The following is a 15,953-nucleotide window of genomic DNA, read 5'->3' as shown; positions in this document are numbered from 1 at the left end:
CTCCCAGTCTAAGAGGCTCACACTATCCCCTCCTCAACTGTGGCTTGTGCATAGTGACTTCTTTTTGGAAAGTACAATATGGGAGTAGAGAGAGTAGTTTCATAGTGGAAAAATTAGACACATACTTTTGACAGGTGATTAAGGTGATAAGTTAGATGTGTGTTATATACCTTCATAGAAGAAGGGGGGGTGGATGGGATAGGGAGTTAATGGATGGGAAACTGGGAAAGGGGATAACATTTGAAATGCAAATAAAAATATACAATAAACAAAGATGTGTGTTGTATTACTTTTATTTGGTGTCATTTTACTTCTGTAGTTTCCTACCTAAAATTTTTTAAGCTATCCTAACAATGCGGGAACTATCAGTAGGTCTCAAAAGATGGCCATTCAATAAACTGTATAAACAATGCCCTTCAAAACTGCCATGGTTATCAAAATCAAAAATGAGCGTGGATGATTTTTTTCATATCTAGTAGAAGTCAAAGCAATTTAATCCAGTGTGGCATCCTAAAATTCAAGAACAGGGGTTTAAAAACGGGAAGTCTGAATAGACTGTTGAGTGTTGTTAATATCATATCAATATAATATTGGTCTATTCTTAACTTTTCACACAAATGTGAGACTAATAATGGCAATGTTTTGGGGTAGTGTATGCTCCCAGAACCATCTGCTAGAGTTTTTTAGTGTGATTCTAAATATAAAACCTGTTAAATTAACCCTTGAGGTGTGGTGTGCTCAAGGACCAGAAATTATTGCCTGATGATCTCTGCAGTCTGATCAAGGTAAATATGATAGAATGCAGTGTACATGGTTTTGCAAGACACATGAACTACTATATCTGTATTTAAGAATAATTCTTTTAATGGACAGAGTGTGGGAGGTGGTGAGAGTAAACAATGACACCTAAATTTTGGTTCAATTAGCACAGAGCCTAATGCAGGATTCATCGAAATCAAGACCCTGGAAGAGGTCAGAAAACCAGTTTACACATGTGATATGAGTTGTCTGTGAGAAGTCCAAATGAAGAACTAATTGTGTATGGAGACTTCAGAAGCAGTTCAAAAATATTTTTTAATCCTCCCATCCCTTTCTTCCCTCTAAATCCCCCCACATTCTCTTCTAACCCCTCCTATGTTCTGACCCCCACATCCTGTCAAATTAAATGTCCTCTTTCTCTTTATTATTATTGCATCTATTAATATACATGTATAAATACAACTTGATATGTCCCATTTTATTTATTTTCATATAATGTATTTTGATCATGTTTTCTCTTCCCTCAACTCCTCCCAGATTTTTCCTACCTCCCAGTCCACCAAAATGTATATTTATCCATTCCTATTCTCTCTTTTTAAAAAGTCTTCCCAAACAGCAATGTGGTGATTTGAATAGAAATGTTCCCCATAGATTCATGTGTTTGAATACTTGGCCATAGGGAGTGTCACTATTAGAAGGTGTGACCCTTATTGAAGGAGGTGTGGCCTTGTTGGAGGAAGTGTATCACTGTGTAGACAGACTGTAAGGTCTACTATGCTTAGACTCCTAAGAGTGTAGAATATAGCCTCCTCTTTGCTGCCTATGGATCAATATATAGAATTCTCAGCTCTTCCAGTACCAAGTTTACCTATACACTGCCATGCTTCCTACCATGGCAATACTGGACTAAACTCATGAAACTGTAAGCCAGCTCAAATCTTTTTTCTAATAAGAATTGCATGGTTATGGTGTCTCTTCACAGCAATAGAAACAGAAGTTGATAGCAGGAGTGAGGGTATTGCTGTGATAGGGCTGACCATGCTTTTGTTCGGAAAAAATGTAAATTTTGAGACTTTTGATTAGTAAAGCAGGAGAATGCCTTATGTGGGGTTTGGTCATACTAGTAGAAACATGGGAGATAGTTGTACTGAGGGCAATTTGAACTGTGGAGGCTTTACTCAAAAGGTTTCAAAGGAAATTATGTTGCCTAGAGATTGTTCTTGTGAGAGTTTGGTAAAGAATGTGACTGATTTTTGCCCTCATCCAAAGAGTTTGCCTGAGGCTAAGGTAAAGAAATTTATATTAATTGCACTGACAAAGGAAATCTCAGAGAAGCCTATCATAGAGACTCTCTGTCCTGCACTCTTATGAAGAAGAGTTTTGATCAAGCTTAGCAAGCTTAGAAAGGAAAAATACAAAATGTACGGTTCAAGAATTAAAAGGGTACCAGAAAGTGGAATGGAGCTAAACCCCTGTGTTCAAACAAAGTTTCGAGCAGAGACTGAAGGAAAGGCCATCCAGAGCCTGCTAAACCCAGACAATATTGCTGATGCCAAGAAGTGCGTGCTGACAGGAGCCTGGTATATAGCTGTCTCCTGAGAGACTCTGCCAGAGCATGACAAATACAGAGGCAGATGCTCACAGCCAACCACTGGACTGAGAACAGGGTCCCCAGTGGAGGAGTTAGAGAAAGGACTGAAGGAGTTGAAGGTGTTTGCAATCCCATAGGAAGAACAACAATATCAACCAACCAGAGCTCCCTCCCACCCAGAGCTCCCAGGGATTAAACCACTAACCAAAAAATACTCATAGAAGGACCCATGGCTCCAGCTGCATATGTAGCAGAGGATGGCCTTGTTGGGCACCAATGGGAGGAGAAGAAGCCCTTGGTCCAGCTTTGGCTGGACCTCACCCCAGTGTAGAGGAATGTCAAGGCTGGGATGCAGAATGGGGTGGGTGGATAGGTGGGGGGACACCTTCATAGAAGAAGGAGGGGGGATGAGATAGGGGGTTTGTGGATGGGAAACTGGGAAAGGGGATAACATTTGAAATGTAAATAAATATCTCTAAAAAATAAAAAAGTGACTGTGATATGATAATATATGTTTGAATAATTCATGATGAAATTTAATATTGTATGTACTTAATATATGTTAATAAAAATCTAAATATAAAAAAGCAAAAAATTATATCTCTGAGTTCAAGGGCAGTCTACAGAGCAAGTTCCAGAACAGCCAAGCTTATGCAGCAGAGGAGTTAGAAAACAGAAAGCTGATAATAAAATAAAATAAGATAAAATAAAATAATGTTCCAACCTGAGCAAGCAACAGAGTTCTGCAGTTTCAACCATGTAACTCTGACTTTAGAGTCATGAGTAGAAGGGGTTACTGGGAAATTGATGCTGGTTATCTGGAGCCAAGAAATTAGCAGTGATTAAGAAGAGACTAACATCACTGGGGTGAAATCTGGGAAGTGTCGACTGAAAGCACAAGGAAGCTGTGGTCTAGAGATAGGCCTCATGCTGGCAGCCATACTTGGTAATGTGCAAGAATTAGCAGCTGAGGCTTGGCACTGTGAGAAGCCAGGAAAAGTTATTAGTGAAGGTGCAGCCTCAGTTGCAGTTGATGGCCCAGGACTGAAGGAATCATGCAAGGGAGTTGAGACTTGGCACCATGAAGAAAGCCTTTGAGAGGCTATTGGTGAAGCCTAGTTGCAGCAGAGGATCCCAGTGCATTGGAGATGCTAGTGCCACTGAATGATCACCAAGAACAGCAGCGGCAGTGGAGTGGATCAACCTGAGCTTAGAGCGCCACAGAGGGCAGAGCTGGAGAAGTGACATCAGCCCTTTGGAGGAGCCCAGAAGATCATGTGAGGATCCCAGACACTGAAACAAGAAGCTGTAACACTGAAGTTGCCTTGGAGACCCCAAGATATTTGAGATGCCAGAGTCATAGAATATCTCCTGAGAAAAGCTACTAACAGAGAGTGGAACTAGTCCAGGAAAAGAAGTTTGTTGTCAACAAAGATGAAAAAGGAGTTGGGGATCTGAAAAGACCTCTTTATATCAGACATGGGGATGCAGAGTTTGGGATTTCTTTAGGTTTGTTTGTTAATTTGTTTGGTGTTGATTTGGCTCAATATTTTCTTGCTATAACATTTTGGAAGATAATGTATACCCTGTGCCATGATGTATTGGAAGTATGCCATTTGTATTTTTATTCTGACTTGATAGGGGATTTCAGTTAAGAGACTGCATGAATCTCAAGAAGAAATTTTGAACGTTGAAGGTTAAACATTGTTAAGACTGTGATAGCTGATGGGGACTTTTGGAGATAGACTAAATGCATTTTGCATTATGTTATAGTTACAAACTTATAGGGGCCATGAACTGGAATGTGGTGGTTTAAATAGGTTTGCCCCCCCCCTCATAGATTCATGTGTTTGAATGCTTGGCCATAGGGAGTGGCACTATTAGGAGCTGTGGACTTATTAGAAGAGGCATGGCCTTATTGCAGATGGTCTTTAATGTCTCCTATGTTCAGGCTGCTCCCAGTATGGAATCTAGCCTCCTCTTTGCTGTCTGTGGTTCAAGATGTGGAGCTCTTGGCTCCCCCAGCACCTTGTCTCCCTGCATACTGCTATGGTGATAATAAACTAAAACTCTGAATCTGCAAGCTAGCCCCAATTAAATGTTTTCCTTTACAAGAATTGCCATGGTCATGGTATATTTTCACAGCAATGGAAACCTTAACAAAGACAACTACAAAAACAAAAATCAAAACAAGCAAAGATAAATAAGACAAAAAAGGTCAGAGTCAAGTAACACACACACACACACACACACACACACACACACACACACACCATGGAGTTTGTTTTATATTGGCCAATTCTTAACACAGAACCTTAAAATATGCTTGATAGACCCAGTGGTACTCTAGGTAAAATAGATTTTGATTTTACTGATGTGTATAAATTGCAAATAGCTTCTTGGTTAGGGGTAAAAGTTTCCCCATGTAAGTGCTGGGATCACATGTGGCTTATCTGTGCAGATCTTGTGCATGCTGCCTGTCTCTATGAGTTTATATTTTTAATAGTTCTGTTTGTATTATACTGTTTTCTTGGAGTCATCCACTATCTATAGCCTTACAGTCTTTCCATCTTTCTTCCACACAGGCACATAAGCCTTGAAAGGTGGGTTTTGATAAAGACATCCTATTTAGGACTGACTGCTCCGAAGTCTCTTATGCTTTGCACATTGTCCATGTGTGGGTTTCTGTATTAATATCTATTGATACAAGAAGAAACTTCTTTGATGAGGGTTGACTGATACACTAATCTACAGATATAGCAATATGATATGAAGGGTCATTTTGTTGCTATGTTCCTTTAGCAAAATAAAACAAATAGATTTTTCCCAAGACCTATGACCTATTTAGTCTCATATTTTTGCCCAACTTTAACAGTGTCTGGTTTGGGTTCGATCTTATGGAGCAGGTCTTAAACCCAATCAAAAGTGGTTGGCTACTCCCACAATATTTATGTCACTGTTGTATGAGGTCACTGTTTGAAGTCACAAGATTCATACCTAGTTGAAATTCATGTTTACCTTTCTCCTCAGGTAGTGTGCAGAGTATATTTCAGCAACATGTCTGTAAGGGTGAAGTTTCTAGTTAGGCACCAGTCAACTTCTCTGTGTTCAGTGACAAAAGTAAATAGTGTCCTCAGCAATGGGGCCTTACCATCAGGTTGTAGAGAGCAACCAATACCCTTAGCAATTGCCCATGATATTTAGAAGGAGCACTTTGGCCCATGACTCAATAAGATGTTATCATTTCTGGCACTGGAGGTTTTCTTAGGTGGCAAAATATGTCTAGTTGAGGAATTGTCACCACTATTATTTGGTGACTTAATTTAGACTCTTGTCATAGAAGTATATAATTTACAAGTCTTCTATAGTAGTATGCTGAGTCTCTGCACCTGTTGACAGGGTAGCCTTGAGAGAAGGTATTGAGTCAGCTAGGAAAGAGGGGGCCAGTTACAGCAGTCAGGGGAAATCCTTCAGCTCTGGCTGACCAGCAATCAGGTTACATCTTTATTTATACAGGTCTCACAGAACAAAGCCAAACTAATGATTATCTAAGAAGGACAGACTATATCATTTTGTCTCTGAAGATGTGTTTGATTTATCATTACATGTCTGGGGTTATTAGTTGAGTCACAATTAAAAAGTACAAATAGAACAGATTTTATTTTTATTATTAGCCTGTAACTTCAGTTCAAAAAAATCTAAAGAATGTCTCTGCCAAAGCCAACACATTTATTACACAGCAGCTTGCTTGGGGGGCAGTATTTGCAGTTTTAAAGCACTTTAGACAGAAAATTACTGAATGTGTCTTTTTTTCAAATAGCAAATACTAATATCTAAGTCTTTTTACTATATCATGCTATCTTTACATATCTATGCTACAATGTAAGGAGAGTTTATTTTACGGAATCTATCCTTGTTGTCAATTTATCTTATTTACTGAGTTCTATTCTTAGGGGCATACCCTGTATGATACCTTATCTTTAAACTACACTTTCAGATAGCACTGAGCATATTGTAAAGGGAGGCTTAGAATCTGTTACTAACCCTCCTGGCCAGTCATAGTTTGTCAATTGTCTCTGTATAACCTGTACCAATTATACTGTTTGACTTAGCTTAGGGGCAGATACTCCAAGAAGATTCCTGGACTCCTGGCCTCATTTAGAAATTCCTAGCTTAATGCTTACTTATCACAATCTCCAAGGCATAAGGAAGACTTTCAAATAGGCACATATGGTTATTATTCTTAAAAACAGAAGGGATAGAAAATGTTGGACTTCTAAAAAATGACTCAGATAATTTTTCTCCGAAAAAAAAAAAAGAGACATAAATTGAGTCATAATGCAGAAATTCCCTGAGAATGCAACATGCAGGGACCAAAACCTAAAAGTGAGACAGAATGACAGTGATCACAGCATTTGGCTCAGCTTTGCAGGAACTGTGTTAGACAGCTGTGCTGGTTTCATGAATTTTGCCATTTCCAGTGGATATGGCTGTACTAGTGGTAGGTTTCCATATTGTTTTTAAATAGTCTTTAGAATTAGTTGTCCCTCCCCATATTCCTGCTTTACTCTTCTCTCCTGTCCTCCTCCCCTATTTCTTTGTCACTGCACAACATTATATTCTATTTCCACTTCTTTGGGAGATCCAAATTGCCACCTTACCCCTACCTGGTCTCTTGCTAGGTACCCAACTTCAGTAGTAACTCAGATTGTAGCAGCCATATTAAAAGATTAAAAGCTAATATCCACATTTAAGAGAAAATATATAATATTTGTCTTTTGACAAACATCTGAAACTGTAACTGTGGGTTAACTTGTTCAGTATAATTATAATTTTTCCTAGAACCATTCATTTACTTGAAAATTTTATAATTTCATTTTTCCTAACAACTGAATAATATTTCATTGTGTAAATGTACCACAACTTCAATATCCATTCATCAACTGATGGACATCTAGGCTGTTTCCAATTTCTTGCTGTTATGAATAGAAGAGTAGTGAACATAGTTGAGCAAAAATCTCTGTAGTAGCCTAGAGTCCTTTTGAGTATATGCCCAAGAGTGGTAGAGCTGGCTGTTGAGATGAACCAATCCTCAACTTCCTGAGGAACCTCCACACTGATTTCTGAAGTGCTGTGTGGATTTGAAATTTCCTCAGATATGATTAAGTATTCCCCTTTCTCCAAATCATGTCAACATGTGCTATCATTTTATTGATCTGGACCATTTTGATTGATGTATGATGAAATCTCAAAGTAGTCTTGATTTGCATCTCCTGGTGGTTAATGATATTGAACATCTCTTTAAGTATTTTCCGGCCATTGGTTTCATCTTTTTAGAATTCTTTACCCAAGTTTTGAATTTGGTTATCAGTTTACTTGATATCCAGTTCTTTTAGTTCATTAGTTTTCTTCCTGCTGCCTGCTGATCCAGATGTAGAAACCTCAGCTCCTTTTATAGCATCATGTTTGCCTGCATGTTGCCATACTTCCTGCCCTGATGATAATGGACTAAACCTGTGAAACTGTAAGCTAGGCCCAGTTCAATGTTTTCCTTTATAAGAGGTGACATGGTCCAGTGTGGAGGTGACATTTTCCCATTCAGCAGGCTGATATTTTGTCTAAATGACAATGTCCTTTGCTATTTAGAAGCTTTTCATTTCCGTGAGACTACAGTTAATTGTTCTTAATTCCCGCACTATCAGTATCCTGTTCAGAAAGTCTTTCTTTCTTTGTGCCAATGAACTCAAGCCTATTCCACACTTTGTCTTCCAGCATATTAAAGGTATCTGGTTTTACTTTGAGGTCCTTGATAAATTTGGAGTGAAGTTTTCTGCAGTGGATATGATAGATATATTTCTTATTTCATTCTTGTATGTAAAACCATCCGATCTGACCAGCACCATTGTTTGAAGATATTGTTTTTTCTGCTGCATATTTTGTGGTGGAAAAAAAGGAGATATGACCCATAGTTGTATAGAATTATGCCATGATCTATTTGGGTCTTCAATTCAATTCTATTGATCAACATCTTTTTAAATGTCAACACCAGGCTGTATCTTTTTATTATTGTAGCTCTGTAGTACAACTTGAAATTGGAGGTGGTGATAATTCCAATGGTTCTTTTATTATTAAGGATTTTAATAGTTATCTTGAACTTTCAATATGAGGCTAAAAATTGTCCATTTAATTTTTATAAAGAATTGTGTCCCTCCATTGTTGGAGGGATTGCAGACTGGTACAACCATTCTGGAAATCAGTCTGGAGGTTCCTCAGAAAATTGGACATTGAACTACCTGAGGATCCAGCTATACCTCTTTTGGGCATATACCCAAAAGATGTCCCAACATATAAAAAAGACACGTGCTCCACTATGTTCATCGCAGCCTTATTTATAATAGCCAGAAGCTGGAAAGAACCCAGATGCCCTTCAACAGAGGAATGGATTCAGAAAATGTGGTACATCTACACAATGGAATATTACTCAGCTATCAAAAACAATGACTTTATGAAATTCGTAGGCAAAAGGTTGGAACTGGAAAATATCATCCTGAGTGAGCTAACCCAATCACAGAAAGACATACATGGTATGCACTCACTGATAAGTGGCTTTTAGCCCAAATGCTTGAATTACCCTAGATGCCTAGAACAAACGAAACTCAAGACGGATGATCAAAATGTGAATGCTTCACTCCTTCTCTAAAAGGGGAACAAGAATACCCTTGGCAGGGAAGAGAGAGGCAAAGATTAAAACAGAGACTGAAGGAACACCCATTCAGAGCCTGCCCCACATGTGGCCCATACATATACAGCCACCCAATTAGACAAGATGGATGAAGCAAAGAAGTGCAGACCGACAGGAGCCGGATGTAGATCGCTCCTGAGAGACACAGCCAGAATACAGCAAATACAGAGGCGTATGCCAGCAGCAAACCACTGAACTGAGAATAGGACCCCCGTTGAAGGAATCAGAGAAAGAACTGGAAGAGCTTGAAGGGGCTCGAGATCCCATATGTACAACAATGCCAAGCAACCAGAGCTTCCAGGGACTAAGCCACTACCTAAAGACTATACATGGACTGACCCTGGACTCTGACCTCATAGGTAGCAATGAATATCCTAGTAAGAGCACCAGTGGAAGGGGAAGCCCTGGGTCCTGCTAAGACTGAACCCCCAGTGAACTAGACTGTTGGGGGGAGGGCGGCAATGGGGGGAGGGTTGGGAGGGGAACACCCATAAGGAAAGGGAGGGGGGGAGGGGGATGTTTGCCCGGAAACCAAAGAATTATTATTAAGTATTAAATAAATTTTTAAAAAATCAAAAAAAAAAAAAAAAAGAATACCCTTGGCAGGGAATAGAGAGGCAAAGATTAAAACAGAGGCAGAAGGAACACCCATTCAGAGCCTGCCCCACATGTGGCCCATACATATACAGCCATCCAATTAGACAAGATGGATGAAGCAAAGAAGTGCAGGCCGACAGGAGCCGGATGTAGATCTCTCCCAAGAGACACAGCCAGAATACAGCAAATACAGAGGCGAATGCCAGCAGCAAACCACTGAACTGAGAATAGGACCCCTGTTGAAGAAATCAGAGAAAGAACTGGAAGAGCTTGAAGGGGCTCGAGACCCCATATGAACAACAATGACAAGCAACCAGAGCTTCCAGGAACTAAGCCACTACCTAAAGACTATACATGGACTGACCCTGGACTCTGACCTCATAGGTAGCAATGCATAGCCTAGTAAGAGCACCAGTGGAAGGGGAAGCCCTGGGTCCTGCTAAGACTGAACCCCCAGTGAACTAGATTGTTGGGGGGAGGGCGGCAATGGGGGGAGGATGGGGAGGGGAACACCCATAAAGAAGGGGAGGGGGAGGGATTAGGGGGATGTTTGCCGGGAAACCGGGAAAGGGAATAACACTCGAAATGTAAATAAGAAATACTCAAGTTAATAAAAAAAAAAGAAAAAAAGATAAAAAAAAAACAAAAAAATTTAAGAAATACTCAAGTTAATTAAAAAAAAAGAAAAAAAGATAAAAAAACAAAAAAATTATAAACTAAAAGAAAGATTTCATAATCTAAAAAAAAAGAATTGTGTTGGAATTTTGATGGATGTTGCACTGAATCTATAGATTTCTTTTGATGGAATGGCCATTTTTACTATGTTAATTCTACCAATCCATGAGCATGAAATGTCTTTACATCCTCTGATAGATGTCTTCTTCAACTTCTTTACTCAATTTCTTAAATCTTTTGTTATACAAGTCTTTCATTTGCTTGGTTAGAATTATCCAAGATATATTTCTCTTGAGACTACTGCAAAAGTTACTGTTTCTCTTGTTTTTCTCAGTCTGTTGATTGTATGTAGGAAGGCTGCTAATTTCTGTGTATTTATTCTGTATCCTACTACATGTTTATCCTACACCTTTTATTTTATTTTATTTTTCTTGGATATTTATATATTTACATTTCAAATGTTATCCCCTTTCTCCTCTTTCCCATACATACTTCTCCCTCCCCTTGCTTCTATGAGGATGCTCCCACCCCCACTCCCACTCCCACCTCAATGCCCTAACATTATCCCAATACTAGGGAAATAAGCCTTCATAGGAACAAGACTTCTCCTATTGATGCTGGACAATGCCATCCTCTGCTACATATGTGGCCGAAGTCATGGGTCCCTCCATGTGTACTCATTGGTTGGTGGTTTAGTCGCTGGAAGTTCTGGTGGAGTCTGGTTGACTGATATTGTTGTTCTTCCTAGGGTGTTGCAAACCCCTTCAGCTCCTTCAGTCTTTTCTCTAACTCCTCCATTGGGGTCCCCTTGTTTAGTCCAATGGTTAGCTGTAAGCAGCCTCATCTATATCCTACACTTTTAGCCTAAAAATATTTATCTTCTGTAGAAATTTCCTGATGGAATTTTTAGGATCTTTAATAAAGATTCTTTGATATCTTCCTTTCATATGTTTATATCCTTGATCTATTTCACTTATCTTATTGTTCTAGCTAAGCTGAAAAGACAAGAACTGAGAGAAGTCTGAGGAACAGAAATGCCTAGAAAGAGAAATAATGACAGAGACTGCAATCCCAATCTTACTGAAATAGTACAATCTCCTTGTAACAAGAGAAAACGTCTGCTCCAGTTAACTTGTATTCAAGATGGATAAAGATTAAAGAAACTTCTAGAGATCAGCACTTCAAATTTGTGAAAAAAACTATCATGCAAACAAAATCGTGGTAGTGATTTCATTTTTGCAGATGTAGAAACAAGTTATATTACTTTTTTAAAATGTTAATTAAAGAAATAATAATATGCACAATCAGTATGAAGAGATGATGATCAAAGGATGTTGATGAGGTAACAAAGAGAATGTAAAGTAATTGAATAAAGTCTTGCCAAGTAGTAGTTAAATTTATTTATCAGACATTGGCATATTTGGTACCTGCTTCTTCCCAATCCAATGGCTACTTTTGAGTAACTGGCTCTGCCTTTTATTATAGGCATGGCGGAGAACTGGCTGTACCTATGCTTGTTATGAATGAATAGGGTCTGCAAATCTGGCTATTTTATAAATTTTCTAACTGCTACTATAGACATAAACAGCACACCACCTTAGAGAGACAATTTTTCCCAAGTTGTCCCTGAATCCATTCAAGCATATAATCATCTTTTCAACCCAGTTGTAGTATTTGAGAAAGTCTGTTTTGGTTGGCTGGTACTTTGTAGCTCAGACTGCAGCTAAGTAGCCAGCTTTGTTTCTGTCTCCTTCATAGACAAGATATTCAAATAATGCCTCCTAGACCAAGGTTTTCTACCTTAACTTTGTCTCTTTCTTGATCTCTGATCAACAAGCCAAAGACTAAGGCATTTGACTTCCTGGCATGAATTTATTCTTCATAGACTAGAGACTAGTTAGCTAAGTCACTGAACCTGAATTGGAATATATACATACTTGTAACTCTACTCTGCAACTATCGTGGGCTCTATGAATTAGAACTTTCAAAGAACCTGCTACATTCCTTTATCACAGCCAGACTGCTTTCACATAAGGTCAGTTCCACTCAAACCAAACACACACACACACACACACACACACACACACACACACACGCACGCACGCACGCACGCACACATGCTTTCACACACAAAGATCTAAATTGCTTTGCCTTCTCCCTCTTGATCATGACCCATCAATAAGTGTGACATGATCAATGTAAAATCTCTTCCACCATGAACATCATTCTGTACAGGGCATAGATAAAGTTATAATGATAATGTTGAAGACTATGGGCTCCCTACTAGTAGGAACAGGTATTTTCCAGAGTTAGAGACAGCTGCTCTATTCTTATATCTTGTCTAAGCTAATTGAGTTCTGGCTGATGATGTGACATATCACCGAGTATGACCTTTGCCTCTGTAACAAGATCCCCTTCATCTTCAAGAAGAAGTGATGGATTACCTTTTGGTTTTCTTAGTTGCTCGGCTTTGAAAAGATATATTGGTAGTGTCAACTTTTGACTCATCTACAGGAAAATAGTTCTTCCACTAAGATTTGCGTTGCGACCTAGCTTGGGTATAAACATTGATGGGTCTGCCTGGACCTCACCACCCCCATAGAAATATGGGTATGTTGGGTTTCATTATTCTCTATGCTGCATGGATTAAAGAGGACAAATTCAAACATTTAATCTACCAGAAAATATTGTTAGGGTCATTTTATGTGCCAGGCAAATGGAATACAATGAAAACATCTGGGAGTTATAAAGAAATGATCTTAGATTCATGAGATTTACCAATTGTTGAAGAGGCGGATATAAATAAATAGATGCATATTATCGCACATTGTGATCACAGCACCAAGTCTAACAGATCTCTGGAAATTAGAGCTATTTTCCTCACCATTGCCTTTTACCAGATATGGTCTACCCAAAATTCAACCTCCTCTATTTTTTTTGTATCTTCCGAGTGCCTGATTAGTGTTAGGTACTGAAAATACCAAAGTCAAGGCAACAATGACCTATACCATGGATCTCATAGCAAAGTAAAAAAGATGGACAATAATGAAGTAAGAAGAGCATATTCAAGAAACACTATTCAAAGAGTAATATGTGAGGATGCAGAGATGGCTCCATGGGCAAAATGTTTCCCACAAAAGCATGAGGACTTGCAATTAAATCTCTAGGACCCAAATAACAAGCAAACACAGTGGCATGTGTGTTTAACCCCAATTTCAGGGGAGGAGGTCTCCCTTGCTAAACTGGTAAATGTCAGGTGCAGTGACAGACCATCTCAATAAAATAAGGCAGAAAGTGACTGAAGATGATACCTGATGTTAGCCTGCCCTTACATGTGAGAGATACATGTACACTCACACTAATTCCTACACACACTAAAAGAATAACAAGTGCTATAATAAAGAAAAGCTTAGAGCATATCCTTGTCATCACTTTTGATGATTTAGAGAAGGCCTCTTAAAGCAATGACATTGGAGTACAAACAATGAACAAAAGACAAGCCAGTTAGCTACTGATTTGAAATACAGGGATTTATAAGCAAATGGAAAGTAATTTATATGACCCTACAAATGGACTACAATTGGTCAGTTGAAGAAAAAGAAGGAATGAAACCCAACATGGTAGCATATGGAGAAATGAAGATGGCACCCACCATATTAGGCTGATTTAGTGAAGAGGCCCAGAATCCTGGGAACCTTGGGATGAGGATGAGACAAATAAGTTTAGTTCTTCCTATGATGAGAATCAATATGATGCGTATAAGCAGCGAGTAAAGTAGCTTGAATTCATATTTTGATGAATGGTGTACACGGGTTCCTAACTCCTCAAATTTACCAGCATTGCTTTTATATTTTTCCTTAAATATTTATCAATGGATGAACAGTCACAATGAATGCATACATAAACAGTAGAATTCTATTCATCACTTTTTAAGAAGGAATAGATATCTCAATACCAGGAAACATGGTTATCATGTTCACAGCACAAAGTTTGATCCTATCATCAGTGACTCCAAAAATAAAATGCTGAGATTTTCCTCAGCATTGCATTGTATGCTTAGGATCCCAGTACTAGGGAGGTAAAGGTAGAAGGATCAGGATTTCAAGATGACCCTCAACTATACAGTGAGTTTGAGGCCAACCTGAACTCCATGAAAAAATAAATGACTAATATTTAAGTAGATAACATTAATTTCTCATTTGCATTATTATACAATGTCCATATGAATAAAGCCATTAAACTACATTCAACAAATTTATAAAATTTATGTTGATTCTAAATCAAAGTAAGAGCCCCATGGTATGGTTCTTCTTGGTACTCCTTGAAAAAAGCTCCCATCTTAGCCTGGACAATGCAATGAGATTCCTATCTGAAAAAGAAGAGAGGGACAGGAAGAAGGCAAGAAGAAGAGGGAGAAAGCAAAAGAGAGAGAGAGAGAGAGAGAGAGAGAGAGACAGAGACAGAGACCGAGACAGAGACAGAGACAGAGAGACAGAGACAGAAGAAATCAACTAAATATTTTAAAATTTAAAAACATCAAGTAAAATCACTCTAGCCACAAAACAAATGATGGGTTTTGATTCTTGAAGTCCCTCTGTCAGGCCCCACCTCCATCCAGTCTAGTGTCTATAGTGCTATGGATGCAGAGGTAACAACTGACTACAAAAGTTTCTGCTTCAAAACTAAGGTGGACCACTGCTAATTTAATTTCTGAAGATTAATCAAGATGCTAAAAGAATCAAGACCCAGAAGTCTCTCCTCATGACCTTGGCTTCAGCTCCACCTCTACCACCCCTGAAGACCCCATGATTTTGGCATATTCCCACCAGTCCATCAGTATTTCAGTGTTGTTGAGCTAAAGATGCATCAACCAGGAAACTTTTCCCCTAAATACCTTCCAGACAGGAAGACCTGGAACCTCTCTTCATAGCTACTGACCACAGTCTGTGAGAGAGCTGCCAAGCACACTGGCAGCCACTGCACACACAAGCGAAACCTCTGTATGAAAAGGCACAACTGGCCTGTTACTGTTAGGTCCAGAGTGAGGTGCTCTGGCTCTTCCCATCAGGAAGACATAGAAAGCCTATGGAAAGGCTGGGCCATGCTGAAGGCCATGTTCTGAGCTGGAATCTAAGCCTGGATCAGACCATAGCTTTGCAGATTCCCAACTCTATGCATTTTTCTGCCCCACAGTGCTTGTTGGTGGTCTTTTCCAAAAGATATCAAAACATCAAACAAAAGTCTGTGAATGGCTCTGGAGCAGGAAACCACAAACCCCCTGTCAAGCTCAGATTCCCAAACCATACCCTGTCATTTCCACCTCAGAAAAATGCAGAAAAATTGCTTCCCAGCTCTGATTTCACTCCAGGATGGCTGGGACCCTGGTTGGCCATGAATTGGGAAGGGATGATGGGATTACACATAGAAAAAATTCACTCTGCTTCTCAGTACTGCGACGCACCTTTCAGTTTAGAAGCCAACGTTATAGGAAGATTGCTTGCACACATCTAAGCATTTGCACCTCTGTACAAACTGGGGAAGTCAGCTTGCATCCCTCATGTCCCACACTTCCTATACTAGATATCTGGG

The sequence above is a fragment of the Rattus norvegicus genome, chromosome X (assembly GCF_021556685.1).
Source record: "Rattus norvegicus strain SHRSP/BbbUtx chromosome X, alternate assembly SHRSP_T2T, whole genome shotgun sequence".
Taxonomy (NCBI): Eukaryota; Metazoa; Chordata; class Mammalia; order Rodentia; family Muridae; genus Rattus; species Rattus norvegicus.
This window is presented reverse-complemented; position numbering follows the sequence as displayed.